Genomic DNA, 14,624 nt, shown 5'->3' with positions numbered 1-14,624 from the left:
AATAAGCCATCACCAACCGGAAGAATTCGGGAAAGGTCTAAAGGAGACACTGCATGTCAGTCCACTTCCCAGAATCCCTCTCGCTAGCATCCATCTTGGCTGAGCGATATGTGCGCCACCAGGAAAGACTCTGAATTAGAATGATTGGTCAAAGACTACCCGGAAACTAATCCCATCACCATAAAACCCAACATTGCAAGCCACGTGGCTGAGCAGTTCTCCTGGGTTCCCTTACCCTATTGCTCCCCACTCGGATGCCCTTTTCCAATAAAATCTCTTGCTTTGTCAGCAGATGTGTCTCCTTGGACAATTCATTTCCGAGTGTTAGACAAGAGCCCAGTTTCAGGCCCTGGAAGGGGTCCACCTTTCTGCAACAAATGGCAACTCTGGCGGGGACTCTTCTTCACTGAAACTGACATCCTGACCACTCGGGGTACTAAGGAGCCAGCTTGCCTGCCAATGGACCAGACCCAGCGGCCACAACTGGGACCCTTTTGTCCCTGGTCTCCTCCTGACGTGGACAACTGGCCAGAGTGCCTGGAACAGGTAAGGAACAAGAGACTTTATTGACCTCTCTCCCCTTCCCTCTCTCTCTCCTCTCCTTAACCCTTCCTATCCTTCCCTGTTTTTCTAGTCCCCTGGTCCTGGAACCAGGAATCTGGTTGAAGGGCCTTCAGCCTGACCTAAGGATTGGAGACTGATCACCTCATCTTGGCAAAGAACTCAAATTCTGGTTCTGGTCTGGTCTGATTTCTGGTAGGGCCAAATTCCAGTCCTCCCTTCTCTGGAGGCCCAGGGGAAAGTCCCATAACTCCTGGGTATCTGTAGGTGGCAGGAGACATCTGTAAGGCCACCCCTTTCACCCCCCTCTCCCGCTTCCTCCCCCTTCTTCTTTCAACCTGGCTTCCTTTCCTTCCTTGAAATCTTTGAGGTCTTCTGAGAGACTGTATTCTTGTATTTAAGGGCTTCCCTGGTGGCGCAGAGGTTAAAGGGTCTGGCTGCAATGTGGGAGACATGGTTTCGATCCCTAGGTCGGGAAGATCCACTGGAGAAGGAAAAATGGTAACACACTCCAGTATTCTTGCCTGGAGAATCCCATGGATGGAGGAGCTTGGTGGGCTACAGTCCACGGGTCACAAAGAGTCGGACACGACTGAGTGACTTCACTTTCACTTTCACGTTGATGAGGACTGCCAAGTTTATATGTGCGTGTGTTAACTCTGTGTTCTGTGTTGTGATTTTTGATGGCCATTTTGCTTCGTTTGGCCAACATTTGGTTTAGACCTGCCACCATTTTGTTAGAACTTGATTTTCTTTCCCTGTGCCTTGAGACCAGGGCTTTCAGGAACACTTATCTAGACCATCTCTAACTCCTGACACTGAGGAAAAAGGGAAAAAAGACTGGAAGCTAGATTTTGCAGTGTCTGTCGAAATATGTCTTGGTATGTCTTTGTCTCTGGGTAATATTTTTGAGGTTAATTTGTAAATGAGCTCTATTTATTTGGCTTAAAAAAAGGTCCAGTTCAGTTCAGTTGCTCAGTCGTGTCTGACTCTTTGTGACCCCATGAATCTGAGCACGCCAGGCCTCCCTGTCCATCACCAACTCCCAGAGTTCACTCAGACCCACGTTCATCGAGTCAGTGATGCTATCCAGCCATCTCATCCTCTGTCGTCCCCTTCTCCTCCTGCCCCCAATCCCTCCCAGCATCAGAGTCTTCTCCAATGAGTCAACTCTTCGCAGGAGGTGGCCAAAGTACTGGAGTTTCAGCTTTAGCATCATTCCCTCCAAAGAAATCCCAGGGCTGATCTCCTTCTGAATAGACTGGTTGGATCTCCTTGCAGTCCGAGGGACTCTCAAGAGTCTTCTCCAACACCACACTTCAAAAGCATCAATTCTTCAGCGCTTAGCCTTCTTCACAGTCCAACTCTCACATCCATACACGACCACAGGAAAAACCATAGCCTTGGCTAGACGGACCTTAGTCGGCAAAGTAATGTTTCTGCTTTTGAATATACTGTCTAGGTTGGTCATAACTTTTCTTCCAAGGAGTAAGTGTCTTTTAATTTCATGGCTGCAGTCAATATCTGCAGTGATTTTGGAGCCTAAAAAAATAAAGTCTGACACTGTTTCCACTGTTTCCCCATCTATTTTCCATGAAGTGATGGGACCAGATGCCATGATATTCATTTTCTGAATGTTGAGCTTTAAGCCAACCTTTTCACTCTCCACTTTCACTTTCATCAAGAGGCTTTTTAGCTCCTCTTCACTTTCTGCCATAAGGGTGGTGTCATCTGCATATCTGAGGTTATTGATATTTCTCCCAGCAATCTTGATTCCAGCTTGTGTTTCTTCCAGTCCAGCGTTTCTCATGATGTACTCTGCATAGAAGTTAAATAAGCAGGGTGACAATATACAGCCTTGACGGACTCCTTTTCCTATTTGGAACCAGTCTGTTGTTTCATGTCCAGTTCTAACTGTTGCTTCCTGACCTGCATACAAATTTCTCAAGAGGCAGGTCAGGTGAGCACTTACAAATCAAATAATTCTAACGTAAACAATAAATTCCAGGTTCATGTGAACTAGGAAATATTCAGTATTAAATACCTGATATTAATGTTTGTTTGTTGACCTATCTAATATAGACATGTCTTAGAGTAATTAACACTAAATAGAATATGTTCATTATACCTAGGTTTAATATAAGTTGTGAAGAAGGCTGAGCACCAAAGAATTGATGCTTTTGAACTGCGGTGTTGGAGAAGACTCTTGAGAGTCCCTTGGACTGCAAGGAGATCCAACCAGTCCATTCTGAAAGAGATCAGCCATGGGATTTCTTTGGAAGGACTGATGCTAAAGCTGAAACTCCAGTACTTTGGCCACCTCCTGCGAAGAGTTGACTCATTGGAGAAGACTCTGATGCTGGGAGGGATTGGGGGCAGGAGGAGAAGGGGATGACAGAGGATGAGATGGCTGGATGGCATCACGGACTCGATGGACGTGGGTCTGGGTGAACTCCGGGAGTTGGTGATGGACAAGGAGGCCTGGCATGCTGCGATTCATGGGGTCGCAAAGAGTTGGACACGACTGAGCAATTGAACTGAACTGAACTGAAATATATCTTTTACAAGTTTGTCAACAAGGAAATTACCTCAAGTGAAGAAATTTCTAAAAAAATGTAAATGAGATATGAGCTTTTATATAAACTCTATTAAGAAATAGAGTTTAGAAATATCTGTCTAAAATAGTCTCTCCAGATTGGCATAACTTAAATTTCTAAGGGTTGTGCTAAGTGTGTTAAGTGCTGGAAGTCTATTGAATAGTTAGGTCATTTCCAAATAAAATAAGATTTTGAAACATTTACTACTAAACGCTAATTTCCTTTTACAGCGAAACTTTTGGGACTATAAATGAATAATGTTTGGTGCCATCCTAAAATGTTCTAAGAAAACAAGGGTTTTAGAAATTATCAGTTGTATTTATGCTCACCAATCTATAAAATGCTAATATAAAAGTTAGTTCTTGGTTGCTAAAGGAAAGTAGGAAGTGTGTTTTCAGTATTAAAAAGAAAGAAAGAAAGAAAGAAAAAGTTGTGAAAAATACTAAAGAGTTATGCATGATCAGGATTTTCTAAAATTGGATTACAATTAGTTAGATAAATGGATTTTGTTAGGAATGACATAGCCATAAGAAAACTGGTTAGAGTCAACTAGGCCCAAGATGGCGGAGATGACTTTCACTAGACCTTGAGCCTTGGTATTATTGTGACATATCAACAAGCTAAATGATACACCCATCAACACTGACTAAATTTGACCAAATGTTCTGAATGCTTTTAATTGATCTTTTTGATAAAACTTCCTAAATCGAATTATTTTGAAGTTCCTTTGACCTCTAGCTAACTTTAGGGTGCTTCAGAGGGCCCCTGAAACATCCCAAAGAGGGATATTAAACTGTGTTTATTTGGTTGGTTAAATTACATGAAAAAGATTATGAAATGAGTAATAAATCCACTCATGTTATAATGTATGGTAAAATTACTAATACAGATATCCTATAAATTATATGGAGTTCTTAACATTCTGATATGTCCTGGTATTCCAATGGAAAACCTGATGACTTCACAAAAGTTAACAAAAGGACTGAATGAACCAGCGAATGTGCTTATAATTTTCATGGTTTCTATCTGAAAAATTATGGGTTTGAATCTTAGGTTTTCAGGGAGTAGGGAAAACCTTCCTCTCAAACTAATTATGACAATACTTTGGTAAAATTAAAAGCTATAAACAAAACAACTAAATTTTCTCTCTGACTCCTCCAAAAATTGGAAATTCTTAGGTTTCTAGTAAGTTTATCAAATGAGTTAGGAAGGTTATCTCACGGGTTCAAAAATCTCAAGAACTTTTTGAGACCTTAAAAAGGGAAGAATTCACCTAAATTTGTTAGGCAAAATCTGTGATAAGCCTTTGGTGTGAGTTTCCCAGCCCTGTTTTATTTTAAAAGTTCAGTCTGAGACTCTATAAATGTTTCAGCAAAATAAAAAGTCTATAATCAATTATGGTTATATAAATCATCAGACCAAAATCAGTGAGAACAGACCTATTTTGCAAACAAACTAGCCTTAATTTGGTTATATTTGATAAAAATGAGGGTCACTTTAGGGAGAAAAAGATATTTCAAAAAATGTTAAATCCCAGTTTGTTAATGAAGGTCTGCATCTAGTAAGACTCATCTCTTAGATAGTTCTTTCCTGTTATGTGATATTAATGTAAAATTTAATTGAATTCTTAAAAACACCCTAAGTTTGTTTCTGAAGCTCATCTCAGTAATCTGTCTTTGGATGAAGATCAGGATGTCTCATGATCTGCAACCAGGACTAGAAAAAGATATAATTTAAGGGATTGTCTCCAACTTGGATGGAAGGACTTTTTTTATCAGGAGAAACTACACTACGCCAGGATGAGAAGACGACGACATCAGAGGTAGACAGCTTGCCCAAGATGCTGGACCTGATTTGTCTGATCATTTATGTTTTCTTGACTTCTTAGACCTTTGCATATAAATCAAATGCTTCTCTATCATAGGCCTGATTCTATGCTAGTTTTAGAAATCAATTCAGTTGTGTGTTTGTGGCCAATTACCTGTGTCTAGTTCTGGGTTACCTTGGTAAATTTCTCTACTACAAGACTCTAACTGGTTGGCTCTGAGGAAATTTACTTTAAAAAAAAAAATTACAGGCATATTCGGGTCACTGTGATATTACTAGATGGGATCCCCTCACCGGGCCAATTAATAATGCCTGCTCTGACTCTGGCCATTAATTTGAGCTTTTTTCCTATTATCCAAGCTCAGTCAGAGCAACAAGAAAAGTTTCAGCAAAGGAGGAAAAAAATCTCCCAGAATTATGGGATGGATTTATATAGATAACACCAGGCTATGGTAATTTAGGTTTAAAGTCTCCTCTGTGTTGGAAACAATTAAATCATACTAAGAATAATCAGTCTAGTAACACTAAAAAACTGGGCTATGTGCCTTATAGACGGTGGTGCCAATATATAATTTCCCTGGAAGATAAAGATTCTACAGAGCTAAGTCAGATGACCTGAGATACATCTAAGATGACTGGGCTATATCTAATGGAAGCTCTTAAGTCTTACTTGTGACTTTACTAATACACCTGGCTATGTTATTTGTATTTCTCTTGTTTTACAAAACTGCTGTTTCTTACACTGTCAAATGTGTGTCTGAGGCCTCTAATAGAATGATATGTAGCCCCATATGAGATCGATGATGGTAACAGTGTAACTCTAGATACGGGAAGAAGCAACAAGAGGGAATATTCTCCTGGACCAAGAGGCTAGTAAGACAGGTGGTCCAGAGAATTTTGGATACCGTTTTATGGCCTAGTCCAGTAACAGCACATTGAGTGGCCTGTCAACAAAATCTTTGCCAAACCTGAGAATGGATGTTCTCAGCACCACGGGATAAAATGGTCATGAAACGCCCCCCTCAAAATCATGGTCAAGTTTATGAGCAAAAAGGGGCTCTGCCAACTAAAGACTGACACTTGCCATCTATATCTACAAAGATTAAATCATGGCTGCTGCAACTGTTGACTTTCAACACCCCTGAAAGGAGTTCAGCATGAAAATCAGGAATGAGGCACTCTGTGCTCTGGGGAAAACTGGCAGAACAGGCCTTCAGATAGTTAGATCTTTCAGGAGAAGATGTTATGAGTCCCAATTCTTGCATCTTCTCATACCTAGAGAAATTGATGTCATTAATGGTGAAATCTGCTTTGGCTATTAAGGAAAAGTTTACAATTAAAAGTCAAAATAGAATAGCTATGGTTCAGATATCCTGGGAAATAGCTAGGTGATGCTATGGGTGTACTTTCAGATTAGACCTTGTATTGCTGAACACTTGAGTTTTCTGAGCTGTGTCAGGCTTGGATGCCACCATTCTCAAAACAATATCTGCTGGAAGCTAGTAACTACAACCTTACTTTTTATAAAACTAGGCAATTGGCTACCTGGCTACAAGTCTCCCTGAAGTGCCAGGTTCAGACTGGGTTTCAAGCCTATTCTTCTAAAAAGAAATGAGATTTATTTTGTCTACTAAATTCCAGTTATCACTCCTCCAACTACTTCTAATTGGGTCTGTTACACCAAAATGGCAGACCAAGGGATTGAGATTTTAATCATACAAGACTCAGATCTAGAACTTGGAACTCAGAAATACTTCCAATTCAGTGTCTACACCCCAAGCTGAGGCAGTCCTATGCTCCATTTTCACAGGAAGTTATCAAGTCATAGCTGCCTAGTTCCCTAAATTAAAACTGAGTGGGACTCTGTGGGGCTCTGGAGTAGAGAGCTGTTCTGCGTTCTCCATTTCTTGTCTGTAGGATATAGGCTTCATTCAGCCTCCTTGACCTTCCCTGAGTTCCAAAGGGTGGATTCAAACAATTGATAATCAGGGAAGGGAGGGGATACAGGAACAAGAGAAACAATCAAAGGTTGGTACAACCTCCAGACAGAGTCCTGGTTCCTACTCAAAGAAATATGCATAACAATGTCTTTGAGTTCTTCTACAGAACTGGAGGGTCCTCCCCTCACTCTCCCCAACCCCCCCCCCCCGCCCCCAAGCTAAAGGATGGTAACTTCAGACTGAAGACAAGATTCCCCAGAGCACAGCTCTGTTGCCTCACCACCAACCAATCAAAATAGGTCACAAACCCTGCAACCCTCACCCCAAATGTTGCCTTCTGTTTCTGGGGACCAGAGATAACTATCCTGTTAGGTCTCCTGTTTGGCCCCTGTCTATTTCATCTCTGAGAGGGGCCAACAGTTTCTAACTAAATTGCCGTTATTACAAGGGTGAATGCTGGTTTCAGGCAAAAAAATACCTTGATTGAGATCTGGTAGAGAGAGACTTCTGCTCTGCTAGGCAGGCCTATGCCCATGCACAGCAGGAAGAGGTTACAGAAGAAAGAGACCTTCACCCCAACTCCCAAGAAGTATCTTGAGTATGAAGTCTCTCAAGGGGGAGTTGTTAGGGGAAGCACATTGATTGAAACTGCCCACCCTGGCCAGGCACCACAGTAACCATTTGCATGAGTTGTTTTATGACAGGAGATCCTGATAAGGAATACAGAATTAATAAGCCATCACCAACCGGAAGAGTTCAGGAAAGGTCTAAAGGAGACACTGCATGTCCGTCCACTTCCCAGAATCCCTCTCGCTAGCATCCATCTTGGCTGAACAATATGTGCGCCACCAGGAAAGACTCTGAATTAGAATGATTGGTCAAAGACTACCCGGAAACTAATCCCATCACCATAAAACCCGACATTGCGAGCCACGTGGCTGAGCAGTTCTCCTGGGTTCCCTTACCCTACTGCTCTCCACCCGGATGCCCTTTCCCAATAAAATCTCTTGCTTTGTCAGCAGATGTGTCTCCTCGGACAATTCATTTCCGAGTGTTAGATAAGAGCCCAGTTTCGGGCCCTGGAAGGGGTCTGCCTTCCTGCAACACTTCTAGAACTAACACCCCCAAAAGATGTCTTTTTCATTATAGGGGACTAGAATGCAAAAGTAGAAAGTCAAGAAACACCTGGAGTAACAGGAAAATTTGGCTGAAGTATAGAATGAAGCAGGGCAAAGGCTAACAGAGTTTTGCCAAGAGAATGCATTGGTCATAGCAAACACCCTCTTTCAACAACACATGAGAAGACTCTACACATGGGCATCACCAGATGGTCAACACCAAAATCAGATTGATTATATTCTTTGCAGCCAAAGATGAAGAAGCTCTATACAGTCAACAAAAACAAGACCAGGAGCTGACTGTGGCTCAGATCATGAACTCCTTATTGCCAAATTCAGACGTAAATTGAAGAAAGTAGGGGAAACCACTAGACCATTCAGGTGTGATCTAAATCAAATCCCTTACAATTGTACAGTGGAAGTGATGAATAGATTCAAGGGATTATATCTGATAGACAGAGTGCCTGAAGAACTATGGACGGAGGTACATGACGTTGTATAGTGAAGTGAAAGTCACTCAGTCGTATCCGACTCTTTGTGACCCCATGGACTACATACAGTCCATGGGATTCTCCAGGCCAGGATACTGGAGCGGGCAGCCTTTCCCTTCTCCAGGGGATCTTCCCAACCCAGGAATAGAACACAGGTGTATTGTATAGAACACAGGACATTGTATAGGAGGCAAGATCATCCCCAAGGAAAAGAAATGCAAAAGGGCAAAATGGTTGTGTGAGGAGGCCTTACAAATAGCTGTGAATAGAAGAGAAGCAAAAGGCAAAGGAGAAAAGGAAAGATATACCTATTTGAATGCAGAGTTCCAAAGAATAACAAGCAGAGATAAGAAAACCTTCCTTAGCAATCAGTGCAAAGAAATAGAGGAAAACAATAGGGAAAACAAATGTGAAAAAACTAGAGATCTCTTCAAGAAAATTAGGGATATCAAGGGAGCATTTCATGCAAAGATGGGTGCAATAAAGGACAGAAATGGTATGGACCTAACAGAAGAAAAGATAGTAAGAAGAGATTGCAAGAATACACAGAAGAAATACAAAAAAGATTTTCATGACCCAGATAATCACAATGGTGTGATCACTCACATAGAGTTAGATACCCTGGAATGCAAAGTCAAGTGGGCCTTAGGAAGCATCACTATGAACAAAGCTAGTGGAGATGATGGAATTCCAGCTGAGCTATTTCAAATCCTAAAAGATGATATTGTGAAAGTGCTGCACTCAGTATGCCAGCAAATTTGGAAATCTCAGCAGCGGCCCCAGGACTGAAAAAGATCAATTTTCATTCCAATCCCTAAGAAAGGCAATGCCAAAGAATGCTCAAACTACCGCACAGTTGCACTCATCTCACACACTAGCAAAGTAACTTGAGAAATCTGTATGCAGGTCAGCAAGCAACAGTTAGAACTGTAATGGAACAACAGACTGGTTCCATATAGGGAAAGGAGTTGTATAATGTCACCCTGCTTATTTAACTTATATGCAGAGTACATCATGAGAAACCCTGGGCTGGCTGAAACACAAGCTGGAATCAAGATTGCCAGGAGAAATATCAATAACCCCAGATATGCAGATGACACCACCCTTATGGCAGAAAGCAAAGAAGAACTAAAGAACCTTTTGATGAAAGTGAAAGAGGAGAGAGAAAAAATTGGCTTAAAGCTCAACCCTCAGAAAACTAAGATCATGGTATCTGGTCCCATCACTTCATGGCAAATAGATAGGGAAACAGTGGAAACAGTGTCAGACTTTATTTTGTGGGGCTCCAAAATCACTGCAGACGGTGACTGCAGCCATGAAATTAAAAGACGCTTACTCCTTGGAAGGAAAGTTATGACAAACCTAGACAGCCTGTTAAAAAGCAGAGACATTACTTTGCCAACAAAGGTCCATCTCGTCAAGGCTATGGTTTTTGCAGTAGTCATGTATGGATGGATGTGAGAGTTGGACTATAAAGAAAGCTGAGCGCCAAAGAACTGATACTTTTAAACTGTGGTGTTGGAGAAGACTCTTGAGAGTCCCTTGCACTGCAAGGAGATCCAACCAGTCCATGAAAGGAAATCAGTCCTGAATATTCACTGGAAGGACGGATGCTGAAACTGAAACTCCAATACTTTGGCCACCTGAAGTGAAGAGCTGACTCATTTGAAAAGACCCTGATGCTGGGAAAGATTGAGGGCAGGAGGAGAAGGGGATGACAGAGGATGAGATGGTGGATGGCATCACCGACTCGAAGGACATGAGTTTGAGTAAACTCCAGGAGTTGGTGATGGACAGGGAGGCCTGGCGTGCTGCAGTCCATGGAGTCACAAAGTCAGACACGGCTGAGCGACTGAACTGAACTGAACTGAGTCCGTTTGATTGGCTGCTAGAAAGAGTTCTTGATAAGCAGAAATGGGTCCTGTACCCTGGTCCTGGCATGGTTACCGGTGAATTGTGTGGATATTTTCTATTAATACTATGTTGCTTTCTGTGTATCCTAAATTCCTTAGCTGTGCAATAATAATGCCCACAATTTATTAAGTCCCCAGGGGCACACTCTTTATTTTTCCAATCCTCATGAAACCATATGAAGTAGTTATATTACCTCAGATACAAATGAGGAAACTGGCTGGATGAGGTTAAAACTGGTCCAAGGTAATGCTAGCAATAATCAATGAGGTAAGGGAAACTAGGCCCAGCTGATTGAGGCCTAGCTTCCTTCCAGGACAAATCATAAATAGAAGATAATATTTGAATTCACCAAATATATTGTGATGAAACTGAAAACATTTTATGTAGGGTCAGACACAGATTTAATCTCCCTCCATAACTTCTTTATTCCACTGTTTATTGGCTCCATCATTTATAGGGTTTGTGACTTGACTACTTACTTTGCCTCCCAGATTCATGTTCCCATCCATAAAATGGGTATGTTTAATATTCATTTTATGTGATTGCTGTGAGTTTGACATAAGATGTAAATATCAAGCATTGATCTGATGTGTGCTTCTTTTTTCCTTCTTACTTTTCTTTTGGAATAAATGCCAAAATATTCATAGTCCTACTTGGAGAAGGAAAGGGCAACCCACCCATTATTCTTGTCTGGAGAATCCCATGGTCAGAGAAAATTGGTGGGCTATAGTGATGGGGATGCAAAGAGTCAAACAAGACTGAAGCAACTTGGCAGCAGCAGCAGTACCTAGTTAGAGTATGGAATATGTTTGTTGAGATAAAAGAGGATATTTACCTATATTATAGATCAATAAATTATAAGGTTAATCAGATTCTTCATTATCTAACATTTTTGTATAAACATGGGCTCGATAAAGGACAGAAATGGTATGGACCTAACAGAAGGAGAAGATATTAAGAAGAGGTGGCAAGAATACACAGAAGAACTGCACAAAAAAGAGCTTCATGACCAAGATAATCACAATGGTGTGATCACTCACCTAGAGCCAGATATCCTGGAATGTGAAGTCAAGTGGGCCTTAGAAAGCATCACTACGAACAAAGCTAGTTGAGGTGATGGAATTCCTGTTGGGCTATTTCAAATCCCAAAAGATGATGCTGTGAAAGTGCTGCATTCAATATGCCAGCAAATTTGGAAAACTCAGCAGTGGCCACAGGACTGGAAAAGGTCAGTTTTCATTCCAATCCGAAAGAAAGGCAATGCCAAAGAATGCTCAAACTACCGCACAATTGCACTCATCTCACATGCTAGTAAAGTAATGCCCAAATTCTCTAAGCCAGGCTTCAGCAATACATGAACCGTGAACTTCCAGATGCTCATGCTGGTTTTAGAAAAGGCAGAGGAACCAGAGATCAAATTGCCAACATCTGCTGGATCATGGAAAAAGCAAGAGAGTTCCAGAAAAACATCTATTTCTGCTTTCTTGACTATCCCAAAGCTTTTGACTGTGCGGATCACAATAAACTGTGGAAAATTCTGAAAGAGATGGGAATACCAGACCACCTGACCTGCCTCTTGAGAAACCTATATGCAGGTCAGAAAACAACCGTTAGAACTGGACATGGAACAACAGACTGGTTCCAAATAGGAAAAGGAGTATGTCAAGGCTGTATATTATCACCCTGCTTATTTAACTTATATGCAGAGTACATCATGAGAAATGCTGGGCTGGAAAAAGCACAAGCTGGAATCAAGATTGCTGGGAGAAATATCAATAACCTCAGATATGCAGATGACACCACCCTTATGGCAGAAAGCAAAGAAGAACTAAAGAGCCTCTTGATGTAAGTGAAAGTGGAGAGTGAAAAAGTCAGCTTAAAGCTCAACATTCAGAAAACAAAGATCATGGCATCTGGTCCCATCACTTTATGGCAAATAGATGGGGAAACAGTGGAAACAGTGGCTGACTTTATTTTTCTGGGCTCCAAAATCACTGCCGATGGTGACTGCAGCCATGAAATTAAAAGACACTTACTCCTTGGAAGGAAAGTTATAATCAACCTAGATGGCATATTCAAAAGCAGAGACATTACTTTGCCAACAAAGGTCCATCTAGTCAAGGCTGTGGTTTTCCCAGTAGTCATGTATGGGTGTGAGAGTTGGACTGTGAAGAAAGCTGAGCGCCGAAGAATGATACTTTTGAACTGTGGTGTTGGAGAAGACTCTTGAGAGTCCGTTGGACTGCAAAGAGATTCAACCAGTCCATTTGAAAGAGATCAGCCCTGGGATTTCTTTGGAAGGAATGATGCTAAAGCTGAAACTCCAGTACTTTGGCCTGGCCACCTCATGAGAAGAGTTGACTCATTGGAAAAGACTCTGATGCTGGTAGGGATTGGGGGCAGGAGAAGAGGACGACCGAGGATGAGATGGCTGGATGGCATCACTGACTTGATGGACGCAAGTCTGAGTGAACTCTGGGAGTTGGTGATGGACAGGGAGGCCTGGCATGCTGCAATTCATGGGGTCGCAAAGAGTCGGACATGACTGAGTGACTGAACTGAACTGAACTGACTGAGAAATTTTTGTTGCTTATGGTGAAACACTGCAATTCTACTTTATACATATGCTTTGGGAAAAAAATTAAAATTAGAGAAGATATGGAATATTTACAAATGATTTCAAGTTGAACTTAGTGTAGACAGACCTGAAGTTTTAGTGTTTGATTTTGCTGTTGTATAGTTATGATCTGTGGAAGGACTTAACTTCCCTATGTGTGTGCCCCTGCTCAGTCATGTCCAACTTTCAATGACCCCATGGACTGTAGCACACCAGGCTCCTCTGTCCATGGGATTTTCCAGGTAAGAACAGTGGAGTGGGTTGCCATTTCCTTCTCCAGGGGATCTTCCTGATCCACATTGTTATTAATATTATAGAAATTCAGTTAGACTACATTACCTTTATGCAAATGAAGTACTTAGTACAATTCTTGGATTATCCTTAACAGTCAGCACTAACAGCTAGATGCTTTTAACTTCAAGTAACAGGAAACCCAAGTTAAAAAGAAAAAAAAAAAAAGGCCCCAAATAAGGACATTTCTTATCTAAGGTAGCACAAAGTCACAGGATAGGGTGATTCCAGGATTGATTATTTCAACATTGTATACCAATGTTGTCCGTCATGCAGAATCTGTTCACCTTACCAGCCTGCCTCCTTAGGGCTTGACACTACCATTTTGGTTGTAGGCCCAAGTAAGAAAATCATTACAAAGCCTGAGATAAAGACAAGATAAGAGCCTCCTGTCTGATGTTTCTTTTTAAGATAAACTTTCCTAGAAGTTCCAGAAATACATATGCTTATGTATCCTAGTCACAACATGGCTAAACCAATAACCAGCAAAGAAAAATGGGATTACCATGGCAAACGATGAGATGGTTGGATGGCATCACCAATTCAACAGACATGCGTTTGAGCAAGCGCTGGGAGATAATGAAGGACAGGGAAGCCTGGCGTGCTGCAGTCATGGGGCCACAAGAGAAGGACACAGCCGAGCGACTGAACGACGAGCGTGGAAGGTCTGGTCCATGTTGAACAAGGTGGTCACCTAGCAGAAAATGGACTAAATTTATGTTCTCATAGCAACTGAAAAAGGGTGGAGAATGACTGTTGTGTAGGCAACAAAAGATAGTATGTCAGTCAACAATGATTTCATCAGATATTTCTGGTTTCCTTCCTTTCCAGGGATGTCTCATAATTGTCCTCCCTGGCCCTGTTACAGTTGGCTGGGAACATTTGATTAGTTCAGGCCAGTGAGGGGTGAGTTGAAGTGCTATGTTTCATTTTCATTTTGACCTCACTTTTCACCTCAATTAGCTGCAAACAGCTAACAAAACATGCCTAAGAAAGAAAGAAAATTATCCTACTCCAAGTTGTTTAAAAATCCTAACACTATAAAAGGATATTTCTGAGAAAATTAAACACTTAAACAAATGAAAACATATACTGTGTTCAGGGATGAGAAAACTCAGTAGAAATAAGATAACAATTCTCCTCTTATCAGCATCAGTTCAGTTCAGTTGAGTTCAGTCGCTCAGTCATGTCCAACTCTTTGCGACCCCATGGACTGTAGCACGCCAGGCCTCCCTGTCCATCACCAACTCCTGGAGTTTACTCAAACT

The 14,624-nt window shown here is 41.5% G+C and overlaps 1 long non-coding RNA gene across 1 annotated transcript in view; it reads right to left on the bottom strand.

Moving 5' to 3' along the window:
- LOC138443246 (uncharacterized) overlaps nucleotides 1-14,624 on the bottom strand; it is a 121,388-nt gene that overhangs the window by 1,374 nt on the left and 105,390 nt on the right. The gene's annotated exons all lie outside the window — the stretch shown is intronic.

The sequence above is a fragment of the Ovis canadensis genome, chromosome 7, assembly GCF_042477335.2.
Source record: "Ovis canadensis isolate MfBH-ARS-UI-01 breed Bighorn chromosome 7, ARS-UI_OviCan_v2, whole genome shotgun sequence".
Taxonomy (NCBI): Eukaryota; Metazoa; Chordata; class Mammalia; order Artiodactyla; family Bovidae; genus Ovis; species Ovis canadensis.
The sequence above is the reverse complement of the archived record's forward strand: the minus strand, read 5'-3'. Positions and strand labels throughout refer to the sequence as shown.